Genomic DNA, 15,368 nt, shown 5'->3' on the forward strand with positions numbered 1-15,368 from the left:
AAGCCATCAAGTGCATTTCTAGATATTTAACGCTTTCTAATTTGAAATGCAAGTGGTTGAAAAAGGTTGGCAAAATTAGATTCAGAAAATATATTTTGTGTTCTTGAGCGTATGTTTAGGCCTTATATAAGAAAACAAAGGATTCAAAACATGAGAGTGCCAAGACTTGACCCTTAACATTGAGTTTTTTGTTTTTTAATTTCAAAAAATGAAACTCTTCAAAGCATGAAAATTTATGTTGGAAAATATGTTCATATATTTGCCTCCAAATAGAGTAGAAAAAAATAGATTCCATTTAAATTTATCCATGTAAGAACAAAGTAATTTAAAAACATAAAACTAAGAGAATAAGCAAAAAAACAAAAACCAAATAAATAAATAATACCTATGTGTTTTTAACCGACTACCTCCCTACCTTACTAGCGCAAACAAACCAGTTGTATTAAGTAACGATTTTAGTCAAAATAACACACCGGACATTCTTATAGTTACAGAAGATTTTTATAGGCTCCTGCTTTCTGATTGGTCGAACCAGGCCTCCCACGGATCACGCTTCTCCACCATCCATTCTTACCCGATCCAACGGTCCCTGCTCTTTCTACTACTCTATTTGTGCTTTCCCTGATCCTTATCTTCTCACACGTACGCGAGCACCGTACAAGTAGTAGCCGCGCCGCCGCGCCCGAGGAACCTCTGAGCTCGCCGCCGTTCGCGCGACGGGCTGCCATCCGCGCCTCCCGCCGCAGCACGCCGGTGAGCCGTGCTTCGCGCTGTCTCCCTTTCTCTCTCTCTCTGTTGCTCTCCTCTCTCATCTCTTCCTCTGCCTCTCCTTGCAGCAATGGAGGCCGAGCCCCCATGGTGGTACCCGAGATCACCTCCCAGCCGCTGTTCTCCTTCGAATTCGTCGGGATCCGGCCGGATCCGGCAGGATCCGGACGTCGGCAACCCGTTCACGACCTCCTCGCCTCGCCTGGGTCGTTGGCCACTCCGATGTCATCATCTCGCTCGCGAGATCCAGCGCTACCGATGGCTGGCCTCCTCCTCGCCCGGATGTGACGTCCCCACACCGGCGCCTCCAACTTGAGCAGCAGCAGTGAACACGTCGGCAAGGGCGTCTCCGGCATCGTCATTATTTTTATTTTATTTTAAAGAAGTTTGCCTCGCCAGAAAAGCATAGCGACGAACTCTGATTGATTCCCCGCGAGCGCTGGGCGGTGCTTGATGTGGTGGCTTTAGGGCTTGTACAATGGGAGGTGCTTAGAGAAATAAACCAGACTTATTTGTACAGGATAGACGCTTAACTAAGCGTCTCTCCGGTAGAAATAGGCACCGGTACTTCAGAAAATCTCGGTTTATTTTTCTAAGCACCCCTCTAAGCATCTTTCATTGTACAAGGCCTTAGAGTGCCAATTTTGGAAACAACAATTTATAATTCCAAGTTTTTTTTCGGTGTATTTCTTCCTTTTTTATAAACAAGTTATTCATGTGTTTATGCGATTTCCTTTATTTTTATATAAGGCAATGGGCATATATTCCTTTGTTTCCATGGACCAAGAGAAACAAAGTGGTGTGCCATGTTTCAATGAAATTTGTGGGCCCTTTCACTGGTCTGAAATGTAATGGGCTAAAATTCTTATGGGCTGATGAAAACATGGGCCGACGGTCTTGACGAGTTGAAATTTGGTAGGCCAAAATTTGAAATTTGGTGGGCCAAAATTCTAATTGAGACAACTGCTACATGGGCCTCCATGTCAGATCCACGTTGACAGCCATGTCAGATGATGACGTGGAGTGCATGGTTAAAGATGTTATCCGAAAGTAAATTGTGATGGCCAAGAACCGTCATGGATCCATGACGGTTCTCAAGATCCATCAGGGAGTGCACGGTGATCAAATTATGACGTGATATACATGACGAATTTCAAATCCTTCACGGCCGACCTACCTTGACGGTTTTGCACATATGTGTGACAGTTTGAATCCGTCATGGATTAACACATTTCTTGTAGTGTTGGTTAGGTGTCACTTGGGAGCCTCCGTCAAGATTGTGGAGTTGAACCAAAGAGTTTGTACGGGCAAGGAGATCGCATACTTCGTGAAGATCTACCCTAGTGAGGCAAGTCCTTCGTGGGCTATGGCCATGGTGGGATAGACACGGTTGCTTCTTTGTGGACCCTTCGTGGGTGGAGCCCTCCGTGGACTCGCGCAACCGTTACCCTTTGTGGGTTGAAGTCTCCATCAACGTGGATGTACGATAGCACCACCTATTGGAACCGTGGATAAAAAATCTCCGTGTCTACATTGCATTTGCTCCCTCCAAACTCCTCCCTTTACCTTCATATGCAATTGTTTTACATTCCGCTGCTATACTCTTAGAATTGCAAGTGTAGGTTGATTACTTGATTTGTGCTAAGTTGCTAAAAATCTGCCAAGACTTAAAATTGGGAAAAGGCTAGATTTTTATTTGGTCAAGTAGTCTAATCACCCCCCTCTAGACATACTTTCTATCCTACAGATATTGAATTCAAATGGGATTTATTGGAAAGAATTAAACACAACTCTAAAGACTGGGATCTCGATGAAGGTAAGGAGTCAGGTATAAACCTTAAGTTTGATTGTGTTAAATCTTTTATGGGTACCAATGATTTTCGTGATTTTAGCACTAAATATGGACTTGACTCTGAGACAGTAGCTTCTTTTTGTGAATCCTTTGCTACTTATGTTGATCTCCCTAAGGAGAAGTAGTTTAAATATCATCCTCCCATTGAAATTAAAATAGTAGAACCTATTAAAGTTGAAGAAGAAACTATTACTTATAATGTTGATCCTATTGTTCCTACTGCTTATATTGAGAAACCACCATTCCCTGTTACAATAAAGGATCATGCTAAAGCTTCAACTGTTGTGGTGGATTTGTCACGGCAGATGTCCTAGTGTGAGGACTTAGTCGTGAGGCCAACGCATCTATGTGGTAGCTTGAACGGGGTTGATCGGAATCGAGAGACGCGAAGCGGGCGAACATACAAGAAAAGGGTTTAGACAGCTTCGGGCTCCGGGAAACATCATCCGGTAATAACCGTACATGTTGTTTGTTGCTAGGTCTCATTATGCTCATGAGGGAGTCATCGGATAAACCGGCTCTCCTCTAGTTGTGTCTAGCCTTCAAGATTATTCAGTCTGTCCCTCTTGGGGTGCCCTGCCCCTCCTTATATAAGTTGAAGGGGCGGGTTACATGTAGAGTCCTAATCGGATTAAGACTTAAACTATTCTGACCTTTTATCACGGGTTTCTTAACGTCTTGGGCTTCTTAACGTCTCGGGCTTATTAACCCCAGGCGACTCTGTCTGCCGGGTTATAACTGTCTCTGGGTCATAACTGTCTGCCGGGTTATAACTGTCTGCCGGCTTACAACTGTCTACCGGCTTACCACTGTCTGCCGGCTTACAATCTGCCGGCTTATAATCTGCCGGGTCACTAATGAGTCACCAGGCTCAGGCGGTTTACCAATGAAACACCAAGTCTTAGCCGGGTCATATCTCCGGCTGGGTCATACCACGGGGTATATCCCTGACAACTGTGGTTCGTAAGAGTTATACTAAAACACCTACACCCTCTGAGCAAATTAAAGTTGAGCCTAGTATTGCTATGGTTAAAGATCCCTTGGTTGATAATATTGATGGGCATGTTATTTATTTCTGTGATGAAGCTGCTAGAATTGCTAAACCTGATACTAAAGATAAACATAGACATGTTGTTGGCATGCCCGTTGTTTCTGTTAAAATTGGAGATAATTGTTATCATGGGTTATGTGATGTGGGTGCTAGTGTGAGTGCAATTCCTTACACCTTATATAAAGAAATTATGAATGATATTGCACCTTCTGAGATAGAAGATATTGATGTTACTATTAAGCTTGCTAATAGAGAAATTATATCACCGATTGGGATTGTTAGAGATGTTGAAGTCTTGTGCGGGAAGATAAAATACCCTACTGATTTTCTTGTTCTTGGTTCCCCACAAGATAATTTTTGTCCCATTATATTTGGTAGACCCTTCTTGAATACTGTTAATGCTAAGATAGACTGCGAGAAAAATATTATTACTATAGGTTTAGGGGACATGTCTCATGATTTTAATTTCTCTACATTTCGTAGACAACCCCATGATGAAGAATTGCCTAGTAAGGATGAAATAATCGTCTTGCTTCTATTGTCGTGCCTCCTGCTGATCCTTTAGAACAATATTTGCTACACCATGAAAATGATATGTTTATGAATAAAAGTAGGGAAATAGATGAAGTATTCTTTAAACAAGGACCTATTCTGAAACACAATTTGCCTGTTGAAATCCTTGGAGATCCTCCTCCACCTAAGGGTGTTCCCGTGTTTGAGCTTAAACAATTACCTGATACTCTAAAGTATGCTTATCGTGATGAAAAGAAGATATATCCTGTTATTATTAGTGCTAACCTTTCAAAGCATGAAGAAAAGAAATTATTGAAAACTCTGAAGAAGCACCATGCCGCTATGGGATATACTCTTGATGATCTTAAGGGTATTAGTCCCACTCTATGTCAGCACAAAATAAAATTGGAGAAAGATGCTAAACCAGTTGTTGATCATCAACGACGGTTAAATCCCAAAATGGAAGAAGTGGTGAGAAATGAAATACTAAAGCTTCTGGAGGCAGGTATAATTTATCCTATTGCTGATAGTCAATGGGTAAGTCCTATTCATTGTGTCCCTGAGAAGGGAGGTATTACTGTTGTTCCAAATGATAAGAATGAATTGATTCCTCAAAGAATTGTTACATGTTATAGAATGGTAATTGATGTCCCCAAATTAAATAAAGCTACTAGAAAAGATCATTATCCTCTGCCTTTTATTGATCAAATGCTAGAAAGACTATCTAAACATACACATTTTTGCTTTCTAGATGGTTATTCTGGTTTCTCTCAAATACCTGTGTCAAAAGAGGATCAAGAGAAAACCACTTTTACTTGCCCTTTCGGTACCTTTGCTTATAGACGTATGCCCTTTGGTTTATGCAATGCACTTGCTACCTTTCAAAGATGTATGACTGCTATATTCTCTGACTTCTGTGAAAATATTTTTGAGGTTTTCATGGATGATTTCTCCGTTTACGGAACTTCTTTTGATGATTTCTTAAGCAACCTTGATCGAGTTTTGCAGAGATGTCAAGAAACTAATCTTGGGAGAAGTGCCACTTTATGGTTAATGAGGGTATTGCCTTGGGGCATAAAATTTCTGAAAGAGGTATTGAAGTTGATAAAGCTAAATTTGATGCTATTGAAAAGATGACATGTCCTAAATATATCAAATGTATAAGAAGTTTTCTTGGTCATGCTAGTTTCTATAGGAGGTATATTAAAGACTTCTCTAAAATTTCTAAGCCTCTCACTAATCTCTTACAAAAAGAAGTTCCTTTCGTTTTTGATGATGATTGTGTAGAAGCATTTGAAATACTTAAGAAAGCCTTGATTTCTCCACCTATTATTCAGCCACCTAATTGGAATTTACGCTTTGAAATTATGTGTGATGCTAGTGATTATGCTGTTGGTGATGTTCTAGGACAAAGAGTTGATAAGAAATTAAATGTTATTCAGGATGCTAGTAAATCTCTAGACAGTGCCCAGAGAAATTATGCCACTACTGAAAAAGAATTTTTAGCAGTTGTATTTGCATGTGATAAGTTTAGACCTTATATTGTTGATTCCAAAGTAACTGTTCACACTGATCATGCTGCTATTAAATATCTTATGGAAAAGAAAGATGCTAAACCTAGAATTATTAGATGGGTTCTCTTGCTACAAGAATTTGTTTTGCATATTATTGATAGAAAGGGAGCTGAGAACCCCGTTGCAGACAACTTGTCTAGGTTAGAAAATGTTCTTGATGACCCACTACCTATTGATGATAGCTTTCCTGATGAACAATTAAATGCCATAAATGCTTCTTGTAATACTCCATGGTATGCTGATTATGCTAATTATATTGTTGCCAAATTTATACCACCTAGTTTCACATACCAGCAAAGAAAAAGTTTTTCTATGATTTAAGACATTACTTTTGGGATGACCCACACCTTTATAAAGGAGTAGATGGTGTTATTAGACGTTGTCTACCCGAGCATGAACATGAACAGATCCTACGCAAGTGCCACTCTGAGTCTTATGGAGGCCACCACGCTGGAGATAGAACTGCACATAAGGTATTGCAATCCAGTTTCTATTGGCCCACTCTCTTTAAGGATGCCCGTAAGTTTGTCTTGTCTTGTGATGAATGCCAGAGAATTGGTAATATTAGTAGATGTCAGGAAATGCCTATGAATTATTCACTTCTTATTGAACCATTCGATGTTTAGGGCTTTGATTATATGGGACCTCTTCCTTCCTCTAATGGGTATACACATATTTTAGTTGTTGTTGATTATGTTACTAACTGGCTAGAAGCTATTCCAACTAGTAGTGCTGATCATAACACTTCTATTAAGATGCTTAAAGAAGTTATTTTTCCGAGGTTTGGAGTCCCTAGATATTTAATGACTGATGGTAGTTCACATTTTATTCATGGCGCTTTTCGTAAAATGCTTGCTAAGTATGATGTTAATCATAGAATTGCATCTCCATATCATCCTCACTCTAGTGGTCAAGTAGAATTGAGAAATAGAGAGATTAAATTAATTTTGCAAAAGACTGTTAATAGATCTAGAAAGAATTGGTCTAAGAAACTTGATGATGCTTTGTGGGCTTATAGAACTGCTTATAAGAATCCTATGGGTATGTCTCCGTATAAAATGGTTTACGGAAAAGCATGTCACTCACCTCTTAAACTAGAACATAAGGCATATTGGGCAATTAAAGAGCTCAATTATGATTTCAAGCTTGCCGGTGAGAAGAGGTTATCTGACATTAGTTCACTTGATGAATGGAGAACCCAAGCCTATGAGAATGCCAAGTTGTTTAAACCAAAGGTTAAAAGATGGCATGATAAAAGGATACAAAAGCGTGAGTTTAATGTAGGTGATCATGTTTCGCTATACAACTCTCGTTTAAGATTTTTTTGTAGGAAAGCTTCTCTCTAAATGGGAATGCCCTTACATCATCGAGGAGGTCTATCGTTCCGGTGCCATAAAAATTAACAATGTCGAAGGCAAAAATCCGAAGGTGGTAAACGGTCAAAGACTCAAACATTATATCTCAGGTACTCCCATAAATGTTGAGAGGAATATAATTGATACCGTAACCCAGAGGAGTACATAAGGGACACTTTCCAGAATGTTTCAGACTCCGAAATGAATAGGTATGTGGTACGGTAAGTAAACCGACTCCAAAACGTTCCCAATGATAAATTTTCTCCGTTTTGGAATATTTAAAAAATTAGGAAAATTAAAAGTAGTCCGAAAGAGACATGAGGCCACCCCAAGGGTAGAGGGTGCGCCCTACCCCCTGGGCGCGCCCCCCGACCTTGTGGCCACCTCGTGTGCCCTCAGGACTCCATTTTCTTGCATGATACTTCTTACGGTCGGTAAAAATTCATTATATAATCTCCCAAAGGTTTTGACCATCGTACCACGCAAAAATCTCATGTTTTCATTTTGAGTTGTTCCTGCAATAGATTTGGAGCAAGATGTCTTCGCAAGAGTCAGTCGGGGAGAGTTGGGTATCTCACCCGGCACCAGGCCCAACAGCATACGGTGATGTTAACCACTTTGGGCCAGCCATGGAGGAAGAGATGGAGGCTGACTTGAAAAGAGTGGATGCCATGGAGGAGGATCAAGAAGTTACCTCTCGTCTTCAAACCAGATTCATGCTGGAGGAACTTCAGAGCTCAGCAATACCAAATTCGTTATTCCTCCCGATGGTAGATTTCTCTCTTATGAAAATATGAAAAAGAGTGTTGCTTTTTCTCCTGCAGCAAGAAAACATCCATGGGTGGATGGAGCTCTAGTTGTCATGGGTAAACTTCGCAAGGAAGTGATGGATCTTAAGCAGCAAATTAATAAGCTTGAGGAAGAGAATCGTATCCCAAGGGCCATCATCGCCAAGAATATTACATCACCATCTCCGAAGAAATAGATCTAAATACATGGGTATGGGCACTCCCCTTGGCAACTTCCAAGCTTGGGGGAGTGCCCCGATATCGTATCACCATCACATCTTTATCTTTATCGCTTTTTTTAGTTCGATCCCTTTGGTTATATCTTGATCTAGTAGAATAAAGTTTTAGTATGATCTAGCTTTGAGTTTTGCTTTATGTTCCCTCTATGTAATCGAGTCCGTGAGATATATAATAAAGAGTAGTTTTGAGATAAGGGCTTTGCTTTCTTGCTATGATCTTGAGGGAATTAAATAAAAAGAAAGAAAGAAAAAGATCATATATTGATCTTATGGAGAGTAATGACTTCACATATAAAGAGTATGATGAGTAAAAGTTGTTGAGAGTTGACAAGCATAGTTTTGGTCATTGTTGAAATTAATAGGAAGTAATAAAGAAAGAGAGGCTTCACACATAAATATACTATCTTGGACATCTTTTGTAATTGTGAGCACTCATTAAATCATGACATGCTAAAAATTTGATGTTAGACAAGGAAGACAACATAATGAGTTACGTTTTCTTATATCCGAATAGAAGTTATATTGTCATGGATCATCCAACATGTTGAGCTTGCCTTTACCTCTCATGCTAAACAAATTCTTCGCACCAAGTAGAGATACTTGTCGGCGTTCTGGGAACGGGGGTCCCCAGACTTGCCTGCCTGCGGCCCACGGCGTGGCTTTGCTAGCAGGCCTGTACGGCCCGTCTTCATCAACAAGGCATCCAAGACCCTCGCGAGGGGCCAAGCCTCGCGAGGCGGACGACACAAGATCTCCTCAGGAGCGGCCTCGCCAGGCAGGCTCGCGAGGGGCGGAGAGATCAAGGCAAGGCAAACCTCGCGAGGTTCTCATGACGTGAGCCATGACGATCAAGATCAGGCGGGCGCCAGCACGCGCAATGTCCTTGTTTCCCCTTTGGTGCTAAGGAGGCAAGCGCAGGCGCGGAGTACCGAGGCATCAAGCAAAGGTTTCCATATCGGTGCAACGAGCCAAGACCAGCAGGATGGCAAGACGGAGGTCACCATGGAGCCCAAGGCGGCGTCACCACCAGAGCCTTTTGCAGGTGAAGACCGCTTTTGTCAGGATAAGCTGTACTAGCTATCCCCTTTAAAATTGGTTGTCGTTGGCTCCCTTCCCGCTCAATATTTCGGAAGAGGACCAGGGCCTATATAAGTAGAACCAGCCACCACCGTAGGGGGCACCTGGTTTGGAGCTCACAAGCAAGCCCGAGCTAAGCGAATCCACACACACAAGTTCGCCAAGCACAAGAACACCTCAACCTCAGGAGGATGTTCTTCCCCTTGTACTGTTCATCATTAGCCCAAGAGGCAATCCACCACCACCACCACACTGGAGTAGGGTATTACACCACAACGGTGGCCCGAACCAGTATAAATCTTGTGTCTCTTGTGTTGCGAGTTCGTTGAGTTCGTCTTCGAGATCTTAGCAATCTAGGGCGTGGATCGGTAGGGGGGAAAGAACTTCGCGCACACCCCAGAGTTCGAACATTACGGGTTTTGCCAGAACCCGTGATCCGACATTTGGCGCGCCAGGTAGGGGTGAGCCGTAGCTTTCCTTCCATTGATCTGCGCTTCACCGCGGCCGCGCTCCGCCCGCATGGCAGGCGTCTCGCTCCCAGCTCCGACGGCAGGCGCTGACGACGGGGCCAGGGGCTCCGAGCCCTGGCCCCCGCCTTGCGGCAGGTGTGATGGCCGCCCACGTTCAAGCCGGAGATGCCGTCGCGCTATGACGGCACGACGGACCCGTCAGCTTTCCTGCTGGCATATGAAGAGGCCGTCTTCGAGGCCGGAGGGGACGACAAGGTCATGGCCAACTGGCTTCCCATGGCCCTCGCTGGCGAGCCGCGCGCCTGGCTGCTCAACCTCCGCGGATCCACGGTGGCATCTTGGGAGGAGCTGCGGGGCCTCTTCACTATGCGCTACGCGGCACCGGCGCATCAGGCGGTCGCGGCCCTGCTGGGCGGCTCTCAAGCACCGCCTTCAGATTGCCATATCAAGCCATTCCTTCGCCAGATCGATGCCGCTTCCAAGTGCTCGGGGGTTCCGCTGGGCTGGGCTGCGCCTGAGGCCGACCTCACCTTCAACTCAGAATACCACCCCGTCACCACCGCCGGCTCGGGCATGCTTCCGATGCTCTGCACACCCACCATCTGCAACGTGGCCGTCACCAAGACCCTCATCGACGGTGGCGCCGGCCTCAACTTGCTCTCCGTGGAGGCCTTCAGCCTTCTTCACATGCCGCTCGAGCGGCTTAGCCTCAGCAAGCCTTTCTCAGGAGTTGGTGACGGCACCACCCGCTCCCTGGGGCAGGTCCGCCTCCCCGTCACCTTTGGCACGCGCGACAACTACCGCACCGAGCTGGTCGACTTCGACATCGCCCGCATCAGCCTCCCATACCACGCCATCCTCGGGTACCCGGCATTGGCCCAGTTCATGGCAGCGACCCATCCGGCCTACAACCTCATGAAGATGCCTAGAAGCAAGGGCGTCCTCACCGTCAAGGGGGACGCCAAGGAGGCCCTGGCAGCGCTTAAGCTCGCCCTCAAGACCGCCGCGGCGGCGCAGCCCGCCGGTGCGGGTACCCCCGAGGCCAAGGGAGCCGCGCCAACCAAGAAGAAGCAGTTGTTCACCCAAAACAAGGCGGAAACCAAGCAGGTACCGGTCAACGAGGACGGGTCCTCAGGAGCCACCTTTACCATAGGTGCCAGCCTCGACCCAAGCCAAGAGGAAGCATTGGTGAAGTTCTTGCGCGCAAACAAGGAGATATTCGCATGGGAGCCCAATCAGCTGGTGGGGGTCCCGAGAGAGGTGATTCAGCATCACTTAAGGGTATGCCCCAATGTGCGCCCTGTGAAGCAGTGGGCGAGACGGCAGTCCACGGAGAAGCATGCCTTCATCGTCCAAGAAACCCGCTAGTTAGAGGCGGCAGGTGCCATTCGCGAGGTTCGGTACCCCGAATGGCTGGCAAACCCCACCGTTGTGCCGAAGAAGGGCGGGAAGGAGCGAATGTGCATCGACTTCACCAACCTCAACAAGGCCTGCCCCCAGGATCCGTTCCCGCTTCCATGCATCGACAAGGTCGTCGACTCCACCGCCGAGTGCGACCTACTATGCTTCCTGGATGCGTTTTTAGGGTATGACCAGATCAAGATGGCGATAGAAGATGTAGAGAAGATAGCCTTCCTAACCCCGTGTGGGGTATACTGCTACACCTGCATGCCTTTCGGACTGCGCAACGCGGGCGCGACCTTCAGCGGTTGATGCACATCGCCTTAGGGCGGCAGCTCGGGAGAAACACGGAGGCCTACGTCGACGACATTGTGGTGAAGTCTCGGGAGGCAAGAACCCTGATCCAAGATCTGGAGGAGACCTTCGCGAGCCTGCGCCAGGTGAACTTGCAACTTAATCCAGAAAAGTGTGTGTTCAGTGTCCCTTCCGGCAAGCTGCTGGGATTCCTTGTGTCCCACAGAGGGATCGAGGCTAACCCGGAGAAGATCAAGGCCATTGAGGACATGAGCCCGCCTTAGACCCTCAAGGAAATGCAGAAGCTGGCTGGTCGGGTAACTGCGTTGGGACGCTTCATCTCCAAGATGGGAGAGCGCGCCCTACCCTTCTTCAAGCTCATGAAGAAGAAGGGCCCATTCAAGCGGACCCCGGAGGACGACCGAGCTTTTCAAGACCTCAGAGATACCTGACCAGCCCTTCGGTGATGGTGGCGCCACGACCTCTCGAGCCTCTAGTACTCTATCTTGCCGCCACCCCGTACTCCGCTAGCGCGGCGCTGGTGGCGGTTCGGGAAGAGCACCAAGCCAAGGGCGCGTCGCGCCAAGCTACGCCACCAGCCGGGATGACGCAAGATCAGGAAGGCGCAGCAAGAGCCGTAGCGGCATCAACTGAAGACCAAGCTCGGCAGGACGACGTTGCCGAGATTCCCGCAAGCGCTCAGGCGTCAGGAGTTCCACCACCTCAGGAGACGCCCCAGCTTCCGCAAGACATGAGCCTCACCAATGCACCAGCCCTTGTCGAGCACCCGATGTATTTCGTCAGCACGGTGTTGCGGGACGCAAGGGCACGATACCCCATGCCCCAAAAGCTCCTTCTCGCGCTCTTGGTGGCCTCTCGCAAGTTGCGCCACTACTTCCAGGGCCACACCATCAAGGTCGTCTCAGCCTACCCTTTGGAGAGAGTGCTCAGGAGCCCCAATCTCTGCTGGAAAGGTCGCTGAGTGGAACATCGAGCTGCAAGCATTCTAGTTGGAGTTTAGCACTACCTGGGTCATCAAGGGAGCTGCACTCGCTGATTTCGTGGCAGAATGGACGGATGCCCCGATGTTGGAAGTAGGAGAGGACCGCTCCACCTCGACAGGAAGTGAGGCGCCCGACGGCTGGGTCATGTATTTCGATGGGGCCTTCGCGCATCAGGGCGCGGGGGCTAGAGCAGTACTCGTCTCGCCCACTCAAGACAAGCTCTACTACGCTGTGCAGCTCTGCTTCCAACAACATCGCAGAATACGAAGGCCTCATAGATGGCCTAAAGGCCGTGGCAGCTCTGGGGGTGAAGCGCCTCAGCGTTAGGGGCGACTTGCAGCTCCTCGTCAACTTCTCCAACAAAGTATACGAGCCAAAGGACGAGCACATGGAGGCATACCTCACAGAAGTGCGCAAGATGGAGAAGCAGTTCCTGGGCCTGGAGTTGCAGCACGTGCCTCATGGCACCAACAAGGAAGCTGACGACATCGCCAAGAGGGAGTTCAAGCGGAAGCCCCAAGAGCCTGGCATCTTCGAGGAGCGGCTCTTCAAGCCATCCACAATGCCACCACTTTAAAGGACAGCCCAGTCTCGGGAGGAGCTCCCGCAGCCGCCTGCCACAGGAGCCCCAGCCTGTGGCCCGACTTCGGGAGCGCGCCTACTCTTGGCGCTCGAGCCCCAGGAAGGATGCTGGACCAAGGAATTCAAGGAATACCTGATGCAAGGGACGCTGCCGGAGAAGGAGGAGGACGCGGAGCGCGTGGCCCGGCAGGCCACGGCATACTGCATCCAGGACGGTGAGTTGTACAGGAAGCGACCAAATGACGTTTCACTGCCTTGCATCTCCAGAGACCAGGGGAAGGAGTTGCTAACTGACATACATGGTGGGGACTGCGGGCACCACTCATCATCACGGACCCTCGTCGGCAAGGTATTCCACAGCGGATTCTACTGGCCCACGGTGCTCAACGACGCGGCCGAGCTGGTGAAGACCTTCTAAGCCTGCCAGTTCCAAGCCAAGAAGATCCACCAGCCGGCCCAGGGCCTCCAGACCATCCCGCTCACGTGGCCGTTCGCGGTCTAGGGGCTAGATATCTTAGGCCCGTTCCCTCGAGCGCCCGGGGGCTACCGCTACCTCTACATCGCCGTCGACAAGTTCACCAAGTGGGCGGAGGTGGAAGCCGTCCGCAAGATCCCCGCTCGCTCCACAGTCAAGTTCATCAAGGGTCTCGTGAGCCGCTTCGGGGTCCCCAACCGCATCATCACCGACAATGGCTCACAGTTCACAAGTAACCTCTTCAAAACATACTGTGCTAACCTTGGAACGCAGATCTGCTACGCTTCGGTGGCGCTCCCTAGGAGCAATGGTAAGGCCGAACGCGCCAACGCAGAGGTCCTGAGGGGCCTCAAGACCAGGACCTTCAAGAAGAAGCTCGAGGCCTAAGGCAGGGGCTGGCACGATGAGCTCCAGTCCGTGCTATGGTCCATCCGCACCACCGCCACCAAGCCGACGGGCAAGACCCCGTTCTTCCTCGTCTACGGAGCCGAAGCAGTCCTCCCTCACGAAGTCAAGCATCGCTCCGCACGGGTCCCGGCGTTTGATGAAACGCAGTAGGACGCCACGCGGGGGATGGACCTCGTGCTGGGGGAGGAATGTTGCCGCGAAGCTGCACTGAGGGCGGCAAGGTACCAGCAGGCGCTGCGGCGATACCACTGCCGCAACATCCGCTCCAGGACGCTCGAGGCGGGCGACCTTGTCCTGAGGCAGGTCCTCTCCAGGGAAGGGCGACACAAGCTCTCACCTATGTGGGAGGGCCCGTTCAAGGTCGTCCATGTCTCCAGGCCTGGCGCCGCGTGCCTGGAGACGCAGGACAGGGTACCCATCCAGAACGCCTGGAACATCCAGCACCTCCGGAAGTTCTACCCATGAAGCAAGGCCCAGTGCCTGTGAAGAAAGGCCCAGTGCGTGTGAAGAAGGCCCGGTGCCTGTGAAGAATCGCCGCCCGTGACACTCTCACGTAATAATGAGTGGGGCTGTACACGCCCCGGAGTCTCAGGAGTGCCGCCCTCGGGCCTCGGGGGCTCCCTCCCACGTCTTAGTGGCAGCACTTAGCTCTGCGCTGGTGAGAAGACTTGAAGACTAGACTAGGTGCCAGACACGGCTTTTTCATTTGCTTTCCGTAGTTGGCTCCCCTTCTTTTAATCGAAGTTTGCTTCTGGTGTTCCTTGCTGATTTGGTTCCGTCGCCTTTTGCCATTGTTTCCGACTCTAGTTCACCTGTGTTCTCTCTCTCGCATACCTCGCGAGGGGGCTAGGCAGGTGCCCTCGTGAGCGTTTTTTCCTTCTCTTTGCCTTCCGTCTGCTTTCTCGCAAGTTTTCCTTCTCTCTGCCTTCCGTCCGCTTTCTCGCGAGGCACCCTCGTTCGAGCCCACAAGCTGGCGCATCTCTCCTAATCCGTGCCCCTCGGGTACCGCGATATGAAGCGCTGGGTCAAGGCTTGGGTGAACGATAAGTCTCCTAGCGAGCTTCCTAACGAATTTTCTGTAGTTCCTGAGCGACTACTAAGTCAAGACGGGCACGAGGAAACAAGTGCCTCGTGAAGACGAGGCTGCCCTGAACGCGCCAAGCTAAGTTTTCTCTGCACAAAATAACGACACAACACGGAAATAACAAGCATAGCATAATGATTGAGGAATCATAGTTCGATACACGCCCCTCCGGGCCCATACTGGTTTCATTTTTTATGCAGGAAGGAAAAGAAGAACAAAACAAAAGCAGTGCTCGCCCCTATAGCGGTCCACGGGGGCAGGCCCTTGGCGACGTCCCGAGCTTAGCCGGATCCCTCCTCGTGCTTTACGGAGGTGTGGCGACGAGACGACCCGCTACCACCTTCGAAGCGGGCGCGGTGGCTGGTCGTAGCCGCCGATGCTGGAGCTGTCGCCGAGAGAAGAGCCATTGTAGCTGGACGAGGCGTGGCCGGCG

General features: G+C 48.6%; 1 long non-coding RNA gene across 1 annotated transcript; it reads left to right on the forward strand.

Moving 5' to 3' along the window:
• The first annotated feature begins 606 nt into the window (after positions 1-606).
• Positions 607-1,454, forward strand: LOC109783986 (uncharacterized). The gene is made up of 2 exons (XR_002237791.4): positions 607-753; positions 837-1,454. It is a non-coding gene; the product is annotated as an uncharacterized lncRNA (long non-coding RNA).
• Positions 1,455-15,368: the final 13,914 nt, after the last annotated feature.

Source organism: Aegilops tauschii, chromosome 4 (genome assembly GCF_002575655.3).
Source record: "Aegilops tauschii subsp. strangulata cultivar AL8/78 chromosome 4, Aet v6.0, whole genome shotgun sequence".
NCBI lineage: Eukaryota > Viridiplantae > Streptophyta > Magnoliopsida > Poales > Poaceae > Aegilops > Aegilops tauschii.